This window comes from Hyaena hyaena, unplaced genomic scaffold (genome assembly GCF_003009895.1).
Source record: "Hyaena hyaena isolate Hyena2069 unplaced genomic scaffold, ASM300989v1 scaffold_251, whole genome shotgun sequence".
Taxonomy (NCBI): Eukaryota; Metazoa; Chordata; class Mammalia; order Carnivora; family Hyaenidae; genus Hyaena; species Hyaena hyaena.
Window position 1 is genome coordinate 1,457,149 of NW_024080883.1, and position 20,261 is coordinate 1,477,409.

Here is a 20,261-nt window from a genome sequence, read left to right on the forward strand (position 1 = left end):
ATATTGCCTGGCCCAGAGCAAATACTCAGTAAATATTAATATTATGATAAGTAATAGCAAGAATTTATAAAAGGGTATATATTAAAGGCACCAACTTCCCTTACCAGTGACTGCCATTATTAATATTGTCTATGTATTACTCCAGACATGTTATATAGATACCCAGTATTTATGGGCTTTCAAAAACAATAGGGGCGGGGCGCCTGGGTGGCTTAGTCGGTTAAGCATCTGACTTTCGCTTAGGTCATGATCTCGCGGTTTGTGGGTTCGAGCCCCGTGTTGGGCTCTGTGCTGACTGCCAGCTCAGAGTCTGGAGCCTATTTCAGAGTCTGTATCTCCCTCTCTCTCTGACCCTCCCCTGCTCACGCTGTCTCTCTCTCTCTCCTAGAAATAAATAAAAAATATTAAAAAAAAAAACAATAGGGGCAAATTACACATTTTTTATTTTTCCCCATTTACACATATGATAGAGACCTGTGCCTAGTAGCATGGGTAGAGCTAACTCATTGTTTTAATGGCTTAATAGTTTAATAGTTCCATGAGTTATTTACTAGTTTCACAATTTTTTAAAAATTTTTAAGTGTTTTTCATTTATTTTTGAGAGTCAGAGAGAGACAGTGCGAGCAGGGGAGGGTCAGAGAGAGAGGGAGACACAGAATGCAAAGACAGACTCCAGGCTCTGAGCTAGCTGTCAGCACAGAGCCCGACGCGGGGCTCAAACCCACCAACCATGAGATCATGACCTGAACCAAAGTCGGACGCTTAAGCGACTGAGCCACCCAGGCGCCCCAGCAGGCTAGTTTCATAATTTTTTGACCAGCTCCTCAAACTGGGGATAATTTCCAGTTGTTCACTGTTGCCATAAAAGCTTTTTGTTGAGTAAGTGCATTTATCACAGATACATATCTTTCCCTTAATGGAAGGCAATCTCAAAAACTGCAAAGCTTTTGGTCACCTGGCTTCCTCGGGGTCTCTTACATTGCCCTGTATTGATGGAGTAGAGATGCCAATGACCTGGGGTTATCTTGTCTGTCCCTTGCCTCTTCCAAGCTCCCACAGGCTTTATAGTCTTTGGGATCCAGACAGCCTGAATTTTCACCAGTAAACACATCAGGTAATTGATTACTACTGCTAAAAATGATTAAAGAAGACCATTTAGGTAATACAAACAAACTTTTTTTTAATACTTCATAAAGTGGACGTGTCCATCTGGAGAACTGCAAGATGGGGTGGTAGGTGGGAAGCGTTTACAGAATAAAGAGAAAGGAACAAGGAAGTAAGTACAGAGCCCAGAGTTGGCTTAGTGTTTGGGAAGTGATCAAACATTACTGGACTGTAAACATTACTAGACATTACTGGGACATAAAGGGTGCTTACATTTTGGGTGGCTGACATGTCACTCTAGGCGGGGTGGTGCTCCTTCTTGAGCCAAGATTTTTATTTTCAATGCTGTTGTTGAAAAACAATATGGAACTATAAACTCTGAGATGGTTGCAGCTGGACCGAAGTGGGGAGAACACGTTCCTTTATCTTTCCAGATGGGGGAAATGATTCACAACTGTCAGAAATCTGATATAAATTTTAGAAGTACATGCAATCAGTTATATAAATGATAAAACATAAATCACGGTTCTGTTTGCTCTGTGACAACTAAAAGAAATGGCTAAGTTGTCATCAGTATAGAAAAAAAATAGGAACCCGTATAATACCTAAGTGAGTCTTCCCACTCCCTCCCTCTCCTACGAATATACTCACCTTGTGCCTGTGGATGGGATTGGAAGAGTGGAGGAGGCTGGAGGCAGGGAGGAAGGACTAGATGGAAGAGGTAGGCAAATGTCAGTGAGAAATTCCCCTTGGGTCCCAGTTTTGCCCAGAGCTGCTTTTGCCTCAAGCTCTACCACAGAAACTATTCAGAGAGGAGGCCAAAGAGGAGAAACTCCTTTGTGAAGCTTTACAGGGGTAGACATTTCTGAAAAGCTGATTGTGTTTTTAACCCATCCTGCAAGCCCACCATCACCCACATCCAATCAGCACAAAGACTGAGACAATAAACCTGCTCCACAAAAGTTTCTGGAATCCAGGCTTGTCAGAGACAGACTGCCTGAAATATGCAGTTCCCTTCTGGAAGATTTGTTCCTCATGACCCCATGTTTTACTAACTGTCAATGGAGAAGCAAAGGCAGGAGTCAAGATCGTGTTCTTGGCGTCTATCTTCTGAGGATACCGTGCCGCCACACGAGGGATTGCAGTGAGTGATAAAGAAGCATCTCCCATTTGCCCTGGAGGAGCAGCTCATCATTCTAGTGTATTTTGTACAGAATCAGCCATTTTTTCCAATCAGGTTTTTCCTGCTTTCATTTCTGCACAATCAGTCAGGTTGGCTGAATGGAAAGACTAGCCCGTTCATCTGGAAATGCCAGATGTGCTTTTTCTTAAATCCTGGAATGCCTGTCACTGAACAAGGCCAACCTTCCATCTAGAAGGTTCTGCCTGGAGCGTGTGCCAGGTGTTGCACCTGAGCTACCGGCTCCTTGGGCTGCGAGGGCTCTTGTGTTGGACTGAGAGAAAGCCCGAGCCTTCCCCTTGGCTCTCTACTCTGCAGAGAGCCAGCCTGGAGTAGCAGGAGAAGGGTGAGATTTAGAGGTAGTTGCTAGCAACATTCCTTACTAGCTCTGTGACTTTACTTCCCACAGTTGGCATTCAGTACATGTTAGTTATTATTAACATGTGTTAGTGACCAAACATCCCCAGCAAATGGCACGCCTCGTCCCTTGCTTCTTACTCTGTGTCCATAGATGAGCTTCATCTTCATCACCTGGGAGTTTATTAGAAATGCAGAGGCCCAGGCCTCACCCTTGAGCTGCTGAATCAGATTCTATACTTTAGCAAGACCCTCAGGAGGCTTCCACACATGGTCAGGTCCTAGAGGCCCTGTGGTCTGGTTAGTGGACAATTCGCGCCACCCTGAAAGGGAGGACCAGCCTGCTTTATTCAGAGGAACAATCTCTCCTAAAGTTTTCCTTGTGCTGAACATGTTTCCCACAGCCCCAAACTAGACCCGTGGTCACATCAAATATGGAGCTTACTTAATGGGAGCAAGGAGACGGAATATCTGACTTTGAGTTTTCCCATCACCGTGTTTAACTCCCAATTCATAGCTTTCTTTTTTCTGAAAAGTGTGGAGCATTATTTTTAAAAAGCCCAGCCTGAGTCACGGATAAGGCCTTGCGGTGGCCTTTTATAAGCCTTTCTCCCAAAACGTTTCTTTTAAGGAAACAAAGATTTCCTACAGACCACCCCTGCAGAGGAATCTGCCCTCCCATCTTGCCTTTGAGGGGGTCACACACGGCATTGATGGAGCTTGTCCATGCTCCAAGCTGGGGTGCCTCCCCGCTTTGAATGAACGTCACAGGCCCTGACTATTAAATGCTTGTTTCTTTCCATTATACACGCAGGACACCAGGCCATTTGCAACAGCAGTGTTTGAGCATGACCCGCAACGCATACTTGCCACAGGGAAGCAATCCTGCTGCTCTCTTTTTTTAAACTTTTTTGTTTTAATATATTTTTTTATTTATTTCTAGGAGAGACAGAGAGAGACAGCGTGAGCAGGGGAGGGTCAGAGAGAGAGGGAGTCACAGACTGAAACAGGCTCCGGGCTCCGAGCTGGCAGTCAGCACAGAGCCCGACGCGGGGCTCGAACCCACGAACCGCGAGATCATGACCCAAGCAAAAGTCGGACGCTTAACCGACTAAGCCGCCCAGGCGCCCCAGCAGTCCTGCTGCTCTCAAAGACCCGGCCTCCCGGCCAGAGGCCTCCGGTTTCCATCCGTGGCACCACAGAGAGCCTGTTTAGAAACAACAACGCTGCCTGGGCTGTGAGTTATGACGCTAACCATTGACGCAAAGAGACCTCACGCTTATTTTGGTCATACTTTTCTACTTTCCAATTTTCTTGCACCAAAAATGCCCACCGTGTAAAACTTCGAGCAGGAATGCTCGTTGTCACCCTTGGTGTCCTTGACGAAGAGTTGTACGAGGTTCTGGCTGTGTGGGATTGCTCTGAGACCGCTGGAATCCAGGGAGGGGCTGGCTGTGGGCTCTGGAGTTAGAGACTTGGCAGGGATTTGGTCATTCGCAAATAATAGAAACCCAACTCAGTCCCAGCTCGGTGTGCTCAGCCACTGGGAACAGTGCTGGGTGGCTCACAGGAGAGGAAAGGGCTGCAGAACCAGGGCGTCAGTGACGCTCGGGGAAGTCTCCATGGCTCCAGAATTTCTCCTTTGGTCCGCACGTGTGCGCACGCGCATGCTGGCATCTTCTATACCGCTAGAGACAATGCTGCAGGTAGCTCTTTGCCTCGCTTTTTCTGTACTGTGTCCCTAAGGAACCTGCAAACGACTAGCCTGCTTTTGTACATCCGCAACTCCACACATGGCAAGCTAAAAATGGTTTTTACATTTATAAAGGGTTGTGAAACGGTAAACGAAGAAGGCGATGAGACAGGACCCGATGTGGGATGCAAAGCCTAATATATTTACGATGTGGCCCTTGACAGAAAAAGTTTTCTGACTCCTGAGAGGAAGGAGACAGACTCTCAACCCCCCCCCCCCCCCCCCACCAACTCCAGCAGAAATGTCCCCAGGAGATGTGCGCATCCTTGAGGCAGTCAAGGTGGCCAGGGAGGTCGGGAGACTCTGACTGACCAGACTAGAGTCATGTGACCCGGCGGGGCTGAGAGAGCAGGGAGAACACAGCTACTGCCAAACTGCAGCCTGACCTGACAGGAAGGGGGTTCACACTGTCCTGCGCTCGGGCCTCCTGCCAGAGCCTCCCATTGGCCAAACCCAACCAGAACCACCTGAGGGCATGTCCTGGAGCTCAGCCTCGGGGTGACAGAGCCCAGTTCAGCTGAGTGGATCGGAAGGAGCAAATGGAGAAAATCCAGACATAAAGTGCACAAGAGAATACGTGTGTATTCTGACTCTCCTCAGGGCTGGCCTCACGTGTTTACTACCTGCGGTCACAGAGGCCTGAGCTTGGAAGGACCCACGCTTGGTCCCACATTCTGCTGCCGCTGCCTTGAAACAAAGGGCCCTGCATTTTCAGTTTGCCCTTGGCTTCACCAGTTGCAGGGCCTCGGCTCTATTCTTAGGACTGCGTGATCTCAACAAGTCACTGTATCTCTTATGACTTTCAGTTTCCTGATCTAGAAAATGATCTTAACAACATTTTCCTCTCAGGGTTGAAGAGCAAATGAGATTTGTATGTAAAGGGCTGCTTGAGAGAGTGAGCCATCAACAAAGACAATTTCCTTCCTTCCCCCAAAGTGCTCTTTCTCCCATTCTCCCCAGAGATGGACTTTGGCAGCTTTGGGCAGGCAGCTCAGGAAAGAGCATGCTCTAAACGGCAAGAAGCAACTCTGGGTAACCCAACTACAAAGAATACCGGCCTTATTTCAGGCCACCAGCTGATCAGGAGGGAAGGAGGGACAGAGGAAGGGAGGGCTGATTGGCTGTTTTGGCCACTAGTCATTCAGAGATCATTGGGGTGGGGGGGGACCTCTTCAAAATCCCCTAGCTCCTTTGTTTGATTTGTGAGGAAACTAAGGGCCATAAATATTGAAAAAACTGGCCAGAGGTTCACAGACATAGTACATAGCAGAGCGTGACCCCAACCCGGGTTAACTAGGCCTAGTTCAGTGAGCTCTAGACTCACTCCTGTTAAATTAATTAAACAAGGAAGCCATTAGACTGATGAGGGTCTAAAGTGAAAGTGGCCTAGATAAGCAAACCAAATATCCAAGCCTGTAAATGCCTCAAGTTTACCAAATCGAAACACTAAAGAAGATTAGTCACAAGCAGGCGACTAGGCTTTAAGTTACAGCTGATCAATAATTTCCTCTTTCTTTTTCTTTTTTTTTTTTTGCTTCCGCATGTTTTCTATATAAGCCTCTTCCCTGGCTTCCCAGCCCAGCGCTCCTGACCACTTGGGGTTTGGGCCTCGCCCCATTCAAACAGAGAAATGCTCAAATCCCATCGTAAAATGTTTAATATGCCTCAGTTTATCTTTTAACACAACATACCCATGCTCGCACCAGACACTGGACATGGTTTGACTTAACTGTAAGGCTTGGGAATTATTATCGATTTGCTGTGGCCCAAATAGTCCTTTTACAATTTGCTTTTTCTCCTCCTCACTCCTCTCCCCTCACCCCACCCCCAAATCCTCTCCCTCTTTCTTCCTCTGCACCTTCCAATTCAAAGAAACTCGGTGTTTTTTCCCTTAGGGACATGTAATAGCATCATGGGTGCCATCGACCTCAAAGTGAAGGGCCTCAGGACTCTGACAAAGCCGACAGCAGGATGCCCTGAACACGCCACAGCGCCTAATGGAATCTGCATGAAAATTTCATTTTCTCCACATAATGACTGGGTTCTAAAATATTCAATGTTTTGTGAGTCTCATTAAGGTGAAATAATTCTATTCTAACTTGAGTCATAGGTTTTCTACCTGCTTCTATTCCTAAAGGCTTTTTGCAATTCTCGTCAGAGTTGGGTTTTTTTGTTTTTTTGTTTTTTTTAAATACAAAATTGTCTTCTAGCCCACAGAAAGCTTTAATCTGGTGAGGACAGTCTGTTTCTCCTGGCAACATCCAGGATACTAGATGAACAGGGGTCAGCTGGGAAGTTTGAAGAGAAGCCTTGGTAATCTACAAAACAAAGCTGGGAATTCTCTGAAGAATGTTTAGCAAAGATACTACAGTTTGAAGTGAATAGGAAGGGTTTTGTTCACAGGCTCTGCCTTGCTGCTGGATTCAAAGAGTGTTCAGCCCCAGAAAAGAACATCAATGTCTTACTTGGAAATTAAACACACACACACACAAAAGGCTTCTTTACTGCCCACGTTGAGTTTTGCTTAACTGTAGGAAAGTTCATCACGCCTGAAAATATGTATTATTGCCTCTGATCCGAGGCAAGTGCTACAGAGAAACAAAGACACATTTTTCTGTCTTTGGGGAAACGAATTGTCAGGGATTTTGCTTCAGAAGGATCTACAAAAGACCCAACTGATTCTGCAGAGGGAGACCTCGAAGTTTGGTCTGTGGATTGTGAGTGGGGTCGCTGGCCTTTATCCCCTAGTCTATGTTTGTGACCTCAGGCGAGGCACTTAAAGTCTTTGTACCTTTATTGTTGCATTTGAGAATCAGGGATAATACTTGCCACCTACTTACCCTCAAAGGGATATGAGAGGATTAGCCAATTAAAGTTTGCCAAAAGCGTGGAAGTCAATGGAGGGAAAAATCTATATGCCTATAAAGTATCATTATCATTCCTTCTGTCTACCTTTTCTCTCTCTCCTTTTTGCTGTCCTTGGAGACTTGGGAGCATTACTTGAGGGTTTGCTTTCGGTGGCTGTTGCACACGATGGCCATCTCCTATTAAATGACTTGTTTGAAATTGGTCCTTTCTATCCTATCAGGGAGAGGTTTCCAAAACAAAGCATCCTAGACTGACTGTCAAAAGGTCAGACCTGGCAAGGTTCCCTTTGGGTTTATCTTCAGAGTCCTATAGAGTAGAAAAATCAACCCTTTTCAGGTAAAATAGCATAATTTGGAAAAATTCACCAATTAGTGACTCAAAGCTGGTGAAGAATAAAGATACAGTCAATGTAGGGTCCTTGTTACGATCCTAAAAGAAATTCACCTTTCAACCAAAACAATAATAATACTCTATATGTTACAAATATTGCCCCTGTGGTTCTTACAACCACCTGTAAAATGAGTATAACTCAACTTGGTCATATTATACTCATTATACAGCTAAAACAAATTGAGATTCAGGGAGCATGAGTGATTTTTTTTCCAATGTATTTAGCAATGAGTGGCAAAGCCAGGACTAGACTCCAAATCTCTGTATCTTCTGGTTCGAAGGGCAATAGATTTTCCCACTACGCTTTGCTGCTTTCCTTTGACTATGGCTCAAATGATGTTAAAAGTCCAAATATTGTTGCTTTGACACTCCAATATGTGTTCTTTTTCCACACCACAAAACAACTCCAGTCTGACACTGTTTTCCTGGAGGTAGCACCAGATCCCACAACTTTAGTCCTACAAGACTATATCCCTCATTTCATATGCCAGTTGCAAGTCCGGATAGTCATCGCTTTTGACAACATACTATAGCTTGGAGGTTCCAATAACCTCCTCCTCTGGTTTGATTAATGTCCTAGAGCAGCTTAAAGAACTCAGAGAAACACTTTGCTTCCTAGATTGCGAGTTTATTATAAAAGGATGTACTACCTCGGGAAGAGCCATGTGGCAGAGCTGCATACGGAAAGGTAGTGGGGAGGGGTGTAGAGCTTCTATATCCTTTCCAAGCACTCTGCTCTCCCTGGATCTCCCTGTGCTCAACAACAAGGAAGCTTCCTGATCCTGTCCTTTTGGGTTTTTATGGAGGTTTCAGTACACAGATATGATTGATTAAATCTTTGGCCGTTGGTGATTGAACTCAATCTCAGCCCTTCTCCCCTTCCTGGAGCTGGAGGTGAAACTGAAAGTTACAGCCCTCTGATCACGTGGTTTGTTCCCCTGGCAACCAGTCCCCATCCTTTACTTAGGGACTTTCCAAAAGTCACCTCATTAACAAAAGACCTTTATCGATTTCTTCACTTAGGAAATTCCATGCTAGGAACAGTAGATGAAAGCCAAACATATTTCTTATTATGAACTACAGTATCACAGGTATCCCTTCCTTTACTTTGCAGACCACCTGGACATGTGTAACAGATCTAATCTGATAAAGAACTTGTGGAAAGCCTGGAACAGAATGCCTTTTCCAAGACCACTTCCTGTGTGCCATGGAATCATAGGATGCCAAAAGCTCACTCTCTAATTCGACCCATGCTCTTGCTCTGCAGTGTCTAGAGTGTGATAAACAGTTAGCCTATTAGAAATATTTGGTAGACCCTGATGCAGAGATGGAAAATAGTTATCACTTTTAAAAAATAAAATTAAGAGGCGCGTGGGTGGCTCAGTCAGTTAAGCATCCAACTTCGGCTCAGGTCATGATCTCGGGGTTCATGGGCTTGAGCCCCGTATCAGGCTCTGCGGTGACAGCTCAGAGCCTGAAGCCTACTTCTGATTCTGTTTCTCTCTCTCTCTCTGCCCCTCCCCCACTCATGCTCTGTCTGTCTCTCTCAAAAATAAAAAATAACATTAAAAAAAATAAAATTCAACTAAGTAAATCTTGAAGGTCTTTACTCAACAATTCATGAATCAAACAGCATTCAATATAGCAGAAAGGAGTTCCATGGATGTGTATAAAATGAAAGACTTTTATAGGCAGAAAGGAGAAGGAACAAAGAAGTTATTCTAGGGGAAAAAACAGGTTAGAAGATGGCAGGGGTCTATCAAGCAGTTTACTGAACTAGTGCTGATCAGGCAGTTCTTGATTGACTGGTTAAAGATTCTGTTTCTGGGAGAGCTGAAGCTGTAATTAAGTTAAGTCTTGGTTTGGTCACATGGAGCTTAGCATGAACAACTCCATTTGGGGTCTGTTGTCTTGATTTTAACATCATCTTGTGGGATAATGAATGTTATGATATGCCAACCAGATCTGTCTTTCAGACCAAAGTCATCATTCCCCCAGATTCTGGGGAGTTCTTGGCTAAGAAATGTCAGCAGCCCAAGGGAATTGCCCCACCGAGTTCACCCTCTTTTCCTGGTGGCAAGAGTTAAGGGGTGGGTGGAGGAAGATTTGTGAAGGTACAATGTCCCTGCCTCAAGGCAGGACAATATCAAAGGACTTTTGATATCCCAGAACTCCTCTTAAAACTTGGTTGGGGCATTGTTGCAATTTCATGACAGTTCAGTTTCTTCCTAGACCTAGCCTTTCCCCGCCTCTCATCTCTTATGGTTATTATTCCTGAGAGGAATCTCCCAATAAACCTGCTGCACACAATTCTAAGAATTCCAGCACCTGTTTCCTAGGGCATCTGACCTGCTACAGATGGTACCAGAAGGGGCCCAAGAAAGCAGATTTCAGCTAGCTGGCAATGATGACTCCATAACTGGTGAGACATGAAGCATTAATTGCTCTTATCATGTACTTGTAACCATTAAAATTTTCACCAGTGATGAATTGGGATGGTATACTGGTGGAATCAAATTGTACCAGCAAGGACAATATTTCTGGCGTTTGAGAGTTTTGTGGTAAATAGTAATTATAAGGACTTTGAAACCAGATGGATATTGCTAGAGCCATCCATGCATGAGAGGACATCAGTGAAAGGCTGAAGGCAACTAACCACCAATATAAGCAAAGTGTGAAAGCCACAAGGCCTCCTAGGCAGGATTCAGACTCCCATCTTCAGCAGGATGGCAGAAAAATCTGAGGATTAGGGCCAGGATTTAAGTATAAGAGTATTGGAGTTACATGGAGGTTGAAACTTCACCTCGGCAGGTCTCCTACACTAAGCTCATGGCCCTGTTGGAGGGAGAGGGACCCTGAGACTCAGAATGAGGAAGAATATGAACCCTCAGATTCCACTGGACTATCTTGTCCTAGAAAAGGTGGAGCATTCCTTTTTATTAAAGGCTAATTCTTTCTTACGTAAAGATTATGCAGAAGACTCTACCTTTCAAGGCAACATGCACCCCTCATAATCGACCCCACCTCCTCTTACAATCACCAGAAGAATAATTTAAGGTCAAGTCACAATGTAACCCAGCTCGGGAAGTGCTGAGGTTACAAATCAAAGAAAGGGATTATATACCTAAGGAGCTGAAGGGTCTAGCCACTTTTTGGCAAGGGACAGTGAATGAATGGGGAGGGCTGGATTAAGGAGGATTGAATATAAAGTTAGATAAATAATAGTTTATAGAGGGGTATCTGGGTGGATCAGTCGGTTAAGCATCAGACTCTTGATCTCAGCTCAGGTCATGATCTTGTGGGTTTGAGCCCCATGTCAGACTCTGCTGCTTATAGTACAGAGTCAGCATGGGATTCTGTCTTTCCCTCTCTCTGCTCTCCCCCTCCACACACACACACTCCCCTTCTCTCCACCTCTCTCTCTCAAAAAATAAGTAAATAAGCTCAAAAAAATAATAGTAGTTTCTAGATACAGGAACACTTGCTCTTGATGCAGGATTTAAGATCCTAGCAAGAACCTCAGGAGACATGCCAGCATTGTTGTGGCCGATGATGGAGGAAGGGATAGAAAGGCTGAGGGAGAGCGGGCATATTGCTGTGCTATATCATGCAATGTCAGAAAACTTCTGTTTTCTGTTAGCTTATTATGTTAGCTTATTATGTTCTGTGAGAGACTTCAGAGGACATTCCATTTACCAAAGAAAACAGGATTGTCTGGGGACACCAGCATTGTTAAGAATCTTTGTGGTGGCTAACCTCTACAGACAAGGACTGATTTTGGAGGATGCTATTGCAGAACTGTCTCTCAGATAGCAAAGTGCTGGTAGACCCCCGAAAAAAATACAGGTGGTAGCACTTAACTATCAAAAGTAAAGTAAGCCCAATTACTGTAAAGAGTGGCAAGTTTGGGGCAAGAAGACATGACTCCTACAGTGCTATGGAGATAGTTAATGGAATACAGCATTGCCAAGGTCAAGACAGAATGAGCAGACAATAGTCATTTCTTGATCTATTCAACAAAAAGGAAAGAAGGCTAAGGGCTAGTGCCCCAGTAAAATGTCACAATCCCTTCTGGGTTTCTGAATCTGATCTAGGTGTCAACCCAGAGTCCATCAACTGAAAGACAAGCTGGGTCTCATGAAGAAAGGACCCTACGAGGTCATGGCAAGTACTATTGTAACAATTCTCCCAGACCTTCTCCAGAGGGATGCACAATCATTTGCTTTAGGGAACCCTGTACTAGTGAAAGGGGAATACTCAAACACTTCAAGAACTCTGTGTTGACATTGATAGCCTGTTCACAGTAGGTCAGTTGAGCATCAGGTGTGTACACTGTTGGTCATTTCTCCAGTCCCTGAGTATATAACTGGAATAAGGAGTTGTTAGAACTCATAATATGGTGACTGGTCTGTTTGGGCATTTTTTTTTTTAAATATTTTTTATTTATTTCTAGGAGAGAGAGAGAGAGACAGGGTGAGCAGGGGAGGGTCAGAGAGAGAGGGAGTCACAGACTGAAACAGGCTCCAGGCTCCGAGCTGGCAGCCAGCACAGAGCCCGACGCGGGGCTCGAACCCACGAACCGCGAGATCATGACCCGAGCGAAAGTCAGACGCTTAACCGACTAAGCCACCCAGGCGCCCTCTTTGGGCATTTTAAAGAACCATACATTTGTCCACTTTATTTGTGACATCATGTGTTTTTTTTTTTTAAGTTTTTTATGTTTATTTATTTTTGAGAGGCAGAGTATGAGTCAGGGAGGGGAAGAGAGAGAGGGAGACACAGAATCAGAAGCAGGCTCCAGGCTTTGGGCTGTCAGCACAGAGCCTGATGTGGGGCTCGAACCCACGAACTGTGAGATCATGACCTGAGCCGAAGTCGGATGCTTAACCAACTGAGCCATCCAGGCACCCCTGGTGACATCATGTTAATCAGGTCAAATAAGCATGAAGTGGCAAATATTTTGGAGGCCTTGATAAGACACATGAACTTCAGAAGGTGGAAGATATAGCTAATGAGGATCCAGGGACCTACCACATCAGTGAAATCTTGAGCTGTCTAGTGGTTTGGGGCATGCCAAGACATCTTCTTCAAGGTAACAAAAAAAAAAAACAAAAACAAAACCAAAAACAAGATATTGTATATTACCCCTTGAACCGCTCAGGAAGAAGCACACTGCCTGGTAGACCTCTTTAGGCTCTGGCTGTAGTATACATTTGGTAATAATGCTCTCACCAAATGTTTACTGCTCTGTTCAAAACCTAGCTAAAAACAGTAATTTTTTTTTCATAGTTTCTGTGGGGCAGGAATTCAGGAAGGTCTCAGCTGGGAGGATCTGGGTTGGGTCTCCCGTGCACTTGTAGTCCAACAATGGTTAGGCTTATAATAGTCATGGGGGGTGGGGCGTGGGGTGAGGTTGTTGGAGAGGGTAGTGAGAGGGAAGTGGGGACTGGAACGGCTGGAAGCTGGCAAAATCTCTCTCTGTCTCTGTCTCTGTGTGTGTGTGTGTCTCTCTTTTTCTCTCTCTCTTCATATAGTCTCAGCAGATTTCCAGTCTCTCCATGAGGACTCGGTTGAGCTTCCTCACAGCATGGTTGTTGGTTCCAAAAGCATTCTCTGAAGGCCAAGTAGAAGCTATATAGTCTTTTCTAAGCTAGTGTCAAAAATCTTTACTTCTGCCGCTCACCTTTGGTTGGAGCTGTCACAAGTTTCCACCCAGATTCAAGGATAGGAGACATAGACACCCACTTCTTAAATGGGAGGATTTGGGGATCATGTTTTTCAAACGTCATAGTGTGATAAATTGAAATTAGCATCAATTCTAGAAAAACCTGGGCATGTGGGTTGGCTCCACTAATTTCTACATGTGTAATAATACAACACATCCTTTTAGGAAAAGCTGTTTTTAAACTGAAGTACAGTTGGCACACAAAGCTACATTGGCTTCAGGTGTACAGCATAGTGATTCAATAACTCTTAATGTTATGCTATGCTCACAAGCGTAGCTATCCTATGTTTCCACACAGAGTTATTACAGTACTATCACCTATATTCCCTATGCTGCACCAGGAAAAGATTGTTGCCTTCTCTTTTTGCTTTAGTTTCCTCAATGGCAACATGGAAGATGGCAATTCTTTTTAGTCAAACTCCATAGGATGCAAGGAATAGAGACTCACTCATGTTACGGAGTGTTGCCAGGAAAAACCACACCAAGGGTAGGAATGCCCCTGCCTAGTACTGAAAGTGGAGGTCATGGAGTCCCATGCTGGTCCTCTTGTATTCTTCTGACTTGGCTCTTCTTTTCCTTTCAGTTTCTCCCTCCTACTTCATACTCCCCTTCTGCTGTCTCTACTCTCTCCTTATCACTTCTAATGGTTCATGGTTTTTGCTTTCTTAGAACTTGCGCTAGCATCATGGTCTCTTCAACTTCCCTCTACATCGAAACATTTCAGCATTGGCTCTGACCACTATCTTATTCTCTAGGAAGATCCTGGTTCAAATTCCTAGGAATGGGATAAATTTCTGGCCTCACAGTGGATTATCTGTTTGGGTAACTTTTCCTGTTACCTTGATATAAACAGAAGCTCAGCCCTTACAAATTTAGCTGGGAGTAAAGGGAAGTCAATCATCAGGCGAGGCTAAATATTCATCAGCATATGTCCAGTGTAGATGTGGACCCCCAAGGATTGTGGTGCAGGTCAATGAGAATAGAAAAGTAAAAGGTATTATTAAATATAAAGTTATTGAAGATGTGATATTATTTTTTTAAGATTTTTTAAAAAGTAATCTATATTTCCAACATAGGGCTAGAAGTCACAACCCCAAGATCAAGAGTAACATGCTCCATGGACTGAGCCGGCCAGGTGCCCCTATTAAGTTTTAAACATACATCCAAATGTATCCCCAGATTCATTAGGAAGCCATATATCAAGTTAACATCCTTGCTAATTAGTCTAGCATACGTTGTTACAGATTAATGTTTTGTTTCCATAAATGATTTTTGCCAGTGTTCTTCCGTAACATCCAGCTATATGCTAGTTATGTCAGGATCTCTGAGTCGAAACAGAATCCTTCAAGTTTCAAGCAATTAGGCATTCAAATGAATGTCATGCTAACATATAGATTTAACATTGTATTTTCTTGGATTCTCTTTAAAAATGGGGAAACAGAAATTATTCTTCGTTCAGTAATATAGCATTGAAAATGCATCTGTTTCTAACTGCATATGGTGTCTGCTCAAATCTGTATTGGAAAATTACACTGTAAATGCTTTGTAGGCTTTTTTCACCACTCATTTTCAGTCTCTCACAGTCTCTCACTTCTTAATCAATTCCTATTTTCTCAACACAGACTGCATTGCCACCAAGCTATCAAATAATAATTTTTTTAGAACTCAAAATGAAAAGGAAAAACTTAGCCAAACAAACGAGTGTGAAGTTCAGTAACCTTTTGTACCTGTGCCATCACGCCAAGGCGTTCATCCCTCTGCAAGTGGTGGGTTAAATTCAGATGGGCACCTGATATGGTGATCGCAATTCTTTAATTCAAGGTTTTTTTAAAAGTCTGAAATGAATTTCCTTTCCCTTGTCTTCAGGAAAGCCTGCAAATACCAAATCCAATTATGAGAGAGATTTAATTTCCCTTTTGGTATATGACACAGCACAACAATTATCTGTGGATGTTTAAAGAAAATTCATAAAGTAGAATTCTCTTGGTTCACACCAGATAAAGTCCCCATGAAATGATGCCGTGGTTGGCGTCATCTCCTGACATTCATGCATGATTCAGCACCTCTAGACAACAATTTGAGGGAATCTGTTTTTCCATTACAAGCCAGACTGTCTTTTCGTTAGAAACAGAAAGGATCAGAATCCCCAGCTTTTAAGGCTGTTTGCCTCCTGTGACACCCAGCACCCAGAAGCAATCTAGGCACTCTTCTGGGTGTTTCTCTGCACACCACTCCCCCGCTCGGCAACGATGAGGCATCCAGGTGATTGACGGATTTCTCACTTGTCCTTTGCCGGCTTCTGCATCTGCCGAGACAGCCTCTGTTGTTTATATGCGTGATTAGGCTGCGAATTCTTGGGTCAACCACCCACAGATTGTATCAGAAATAATCAATCTTATTTGACTGTCTTAACATTTTGGCTATTTTCGCTGTTGAGGCAACCAGATCTGGTGAAGTATTCACTCATCAATTTGATGTTCTGCAATCATCTGTCATGGTTCTGAAGTTGGAGGGGGGAAAAATAATAAAAATCAACTGTCAAAACAGTTAATTCCAAACAGTCTATCTAATCATGATTTTCTTCTTGACGCCAGAGAGCATTGCTTCCCCTTTCCTTTCTCCCCGCTCCCCCCCCCCATCTCCTCCTCTTCTCCTAAGATCCGTCCCTCCCACAACAGTTTCTTTCCTCCAGTTATGTTGATGAACAGCAAGCAGAGAAGAGAAATATTTTAGGTTCACAAAGGCTTACGTTTTCCTAGAAGATTTCCGTTTCCTTTGTTTTGATGTTTGATGACTTTTTGCTGTTGAGTCTTGGAAGGACAGATAATTGAATGTAGGGAGAATGTTTATCTTAATGGAGAATTTAGGCAGCAATGTCCTTTGCTTTCTCTTTCAAGATGAATTTTCCTTTTCGGGGAGCACAGCTCCAAAGCCAGGGACAGGCAGCTGGCTCGCACAGTCCCTTCCTGTCCCTGAGCCTGCTCCAACCTTCTTGGAACAGAACAGCTCCGAGTCTGGCCCTGTTGTGGGATGTGGCTAGCTTTCCAAGTTGGGAAATGTGTTAGTAATTACTTTTTACTGCTGTCTTTATTTGAATTTCCAGACTTCTCCCCTCTTCTCCCAGCCTGTTTTTCTCCACCCAGCTTTCTACCTCATTCTGACTGCTAATTTAACCCTGGCTGCCTTCCTCCAGAAACATTTGACCTTGTGGAAGAACTTGGCATGAATTTCTCTCCTCCTACTTCCCCAGAAGGGAAGCGCTGGGCTAAGATAATTAGCATCAGCAGGCAACTCTGCCTGACCGCCTGCCTGTGTCCTCTGGGTTTCGCTTGGTTCAATGGTAGCCCCCTTTTTCTGGGCAAAAGGGCAGTGGATACTAGTTTCCAGTTGCCAGGAGACCTTGTTTCACATTTTGCTTCAAGAAGGTGATACCAGGGATGTGGACAAAGCCAATTAGCTCCTTTAATGAAGTAACCTGTAGGGGAAATGTAGAAGCATGGGAACTTCCCTAGTTCACATATCCCTTCTTTGGATTTGAAACAATTCTATTGTTTTTTGTTTTTTGTTTTTTTTTTCATGAAGAAAGGTTATTCTGTTTCAATTGATAGTCTAGAAAGGCTTACAGGGAAACTAAGATTGTTTAACCTGCTTACATTTGCAATCATTTAAGAAATGTCCATTTCTTCTGTCAGTTGATAAACTGATTACATACCACTTTTATCTCCCTGTTAATTAAGTCCCTAAGGACAACTACTGTGTATAGTTTCATAACTGAAATACCATCATATATGTACTTGAAAATAATGCTACTTCCGTCCTTGAGAAATGGTCCACAATTCCATATTCACTAATTCACTCCACTTTCCCTTATTACACGGAATGAGCAGGGTTTCATGGTATATGTTTGTGAATGTATATTATTGGTGTTTATAGAATAGAACAATGTTTGTAAAAATGGCTTGGGTTATAGGGATTCAGTATAGAGCTGCAAGTCAGTTGGGTGGAGATGGTGACAGAAGTTATAGGCAGGGACACTGACGAAACTCACAGTAGCACAATCTATTCAATCCAGCCTATGAAACTCAAGAGACATAGTACAAAATTTATACATTTTGTGCACATGTACAAAACATATATTTTGTGCGTATGTACCAAACACTTAGTCACACAGGTTAGGACTAAATTGTGGATCATCCATCCTATCCCTCTATTTACTAGGCAGGGGGAAGTAGCAATAGTATGTATGGATCCAAGGGATAAGACCTCTACCTATTAGAAAAAACACACCCAGAGATGGGATCTCTTCGTATTGTATTCACCTCTCAGATTAATGAGAACTGGCACTGTTTTCTAACAATGAGATTCTCCCTGCCCCCACTTAGGAGGACCAGTCCCTTAATTAAGCTTGCATTTTCAGTAATGAAGTACACTACATATGGCCAAAAAGAGAGGATGTGAGAGCATGAGCTCTGGGGCTAAAGCTCTGCCTCTAGCTGTGGGCCCACCAGAGTATTTTCAGTAAGATACACACTTTGACTCTTGTACGAATATACAAAGAACACATGCCAAAATTCATTTGCCCTATTAATAAGGGAAGCAGTAGGACTGTAAAACTGTTTCAATAACTGGAAAGACTAAATCTATAGCTATAGATAGACAGATAGATAGATTGAAATGATCTTTGGAATTGCATTTTATACTGGACAAAAATCATTTGCATTTTCATGACAAAAATTCACAAGTTAGGGGCACCTGGCTGAACAGTCAGTATAGCATGTGACCCTTAATCTCAGGCTTGCGAGTTCAAGCCCCACATTGGGCATAGAGCTTACAAGAAAGAGAGAGATTGAGGGAGAGAGAGAGAGGAAGGAAGGAAGGAAGGAAGGAAATTCACAAGTTAACTTATAACTTCTGGTACTAATCATTAGTAAATAAGAAGTCAAACAAGAGTACATTCTCCTAGAGAATGAATATTTGATGAACTCCAATTAGATAAAACTCCAGTATGATATTGAAGGTCATGCAGGTATCTTTTTGCTTTATTTTCAGGTTTGGGATAATTTTTCCCAACAGGACTTAGGGTAAATTACCTCATCTCTGAACTGCAATGCTTTTTTTTGAAAATCAAGAGTAAGAATAGCTACATTTCACAATTGCTTCAAGATTTAAATGAAATTATATATCTAAAGCATACCCCACAATACCTCCATAAGCGACAATTCCTTTTTCTCCATGGATTCTTTTTCTTCCATGTTAACTGACATTTTGCCAATCAGTTCTCTTTCAATTGGCACTTCCACATATTACCAAAATAATGATAATTGATGGTTATGATGATGACCCTGAAATCTTCACAGCCTTCTGTGTCATTATAGTTAAAATTATGTGTTCAGCATTGTATTAATGTTAAGTGTAATTTATTATGTCTACTCTTTAAAAAAAAAAACAAAACTCATTGTCCCTGGACCTTGACTCAGTTAAAACAAAATTTCCAGTTAACCGAAACCATATTTTCCAGAATATTAAACGTAAAGGAAAACTCTAACAAGTGCTTTTACCTGGAACACCAATTTGAATCCAGAAGTGCCCATCTTAGGTTGTAGATTTGAACAAACACCCTCTCAACTTTCTTCTGACTCAAAGATTTTATAATAAGTAGAAAAGGATACCTAAGAAAAAAATAATACACAGAAAGAAGAAAGTCCATGCATTTTAGGCCTCAGAAGAAATACAATTGTATACTAAAAATAATAACTATAGGAGTAGTATTTTTATTTCTTTAAAAATGTGTCATTAAGGACAATTTCAAATATATAGAAAATAATAAAACACTCAAATACCCACCGCTCCGATTTAAGACAAATGTTTTGTCATGTCACCTTGAGATTTGTTAAATAAAAAAATAAGATACAGCTAAATCCCTCTTCCCATCTTCCAGTGTCTCCCTTTGCCCACCTCCTACACCCCAAGGATAATCATATCCTGAAGTTGATCTATATCCTATGACAATGTGCACCCGTAACAATATATAGCATTATTTTGTGAGATTTGAGACTTCACTCAAGTGGTATCATATGTTATGTGTCATTTTTTAACTTATATTTTTTTCTCACTCAACACTGGGTTTTTTTTTTTTTTAAACTTTATCTGGAGAGATCTTTCAAGACCTACTCTATTTTGTATCCCAAAATGTAATTATCCTACAATTTGTTGAACTATTTCTTTGCTGAGTTGTTATCTCCAATTTTTTGTTGGAACAACTCTGCAAAAATCTCTTTGTAAATACAAATAATTTCCTGGACTATAAGGAATGTACTCCTTCTACCTTACCAAACTGCCCTCAAAAGTGATTATACTGTTTTCTATGTCTACTAACATTAATATTTTCATAAAATTATAGACATTTGACTGTCCTTTTCAATGAAGTGACCTCATAATCTGTGCCCGTTTTTCTATTGGATTCTTCTTCTTATTCATTTGTAAGAGGTGTGTGTGTGTGCCTGCGTGTGTGTGTGTGTGTAAAATCCTTTGATGGTTATATGTATTAAAATATTTTCTTCTATTATTCACTTATATTTTCAATTTGTTATGAATAAGAAGTATATTTTCTCCTTACATGGATAGCCCTTTCCTGGAAGTATTTATTCGTAGCTTATCTTTTCCTAATAGTGCTACTTCGGTCATGAACATCTCAAATATACATGGCCTAGCAATGGGTTATTGGTTTGTTCTAATGGTCTATTTGTCAATACTATGCTGCTTTAATTGCTATAATTTCTATAGAACCCCTGCAGATATAGTATTGTGGATCTTTCCTACTTATTCTTTTTCAAAATTGTGACTAATCCTGGCCTTTTCTTTTTCACATGAATTTTAGAACTGGG

At 42.5% G+C, this 20,261-nt stretch overlaps 2 long non-coding RNA genes across 5 annotated transcripts; one reads left to right on the forward strand and one right to left on the reverse strand.

Annotated features, from left to right (window-relative positions):
- Window positions 1-1,158: 1,158 nt before the first annotated feature.
- On the reverse strand, window positions 1,159-16,282 carry LOC120240276. Of its 3 annotated transcripts, none has more exons than XR_005530618.1 (4): window positions 16,127-16,282; window positions 15,105-15,877; window positions 1,756-1,812; window positions 1,159-1,530 (listed from the first exon to the last, which is right to left on the reverse strand). It is a non-coding gene; the product is annotated as an uncharacterized LOC120240276 (long non-coding RNA). The 3 variants fall into 3 exon arrangements; XR_005530616.1 differs by having other exon boundaries at window positions 1,159-1,569; XR_005530617.1 differs by lacking the exons at window positions 15,105-15,877; window positions 16,127-16,282 and adding an exon at window positions 3,975-4,625 and having other exon boundaries at window positions 1,159-1,569.
- LOC120240278 lies at window positions 3,781-9,024 on the forward strand. Of its 2 annotated transcripts, none has more exons than XR_005530620.1 (3): window positions 3,781-3,878; window positions 6,290-6,457; window positions 8,767-9,024. It is a non-coding gene; the product is annotated as an uncharacterized LOC120240278 (long non-coding RNA). The 2 variants fall into 2 exon arrangements; XR_005530621.1 differs by lacking the exon at window positions 3,781-3,878 and adding an exon at window positions 4,295-4,347.
- Window positions 16,283-20,261: the final 3,979 nt, after the last annotated feature.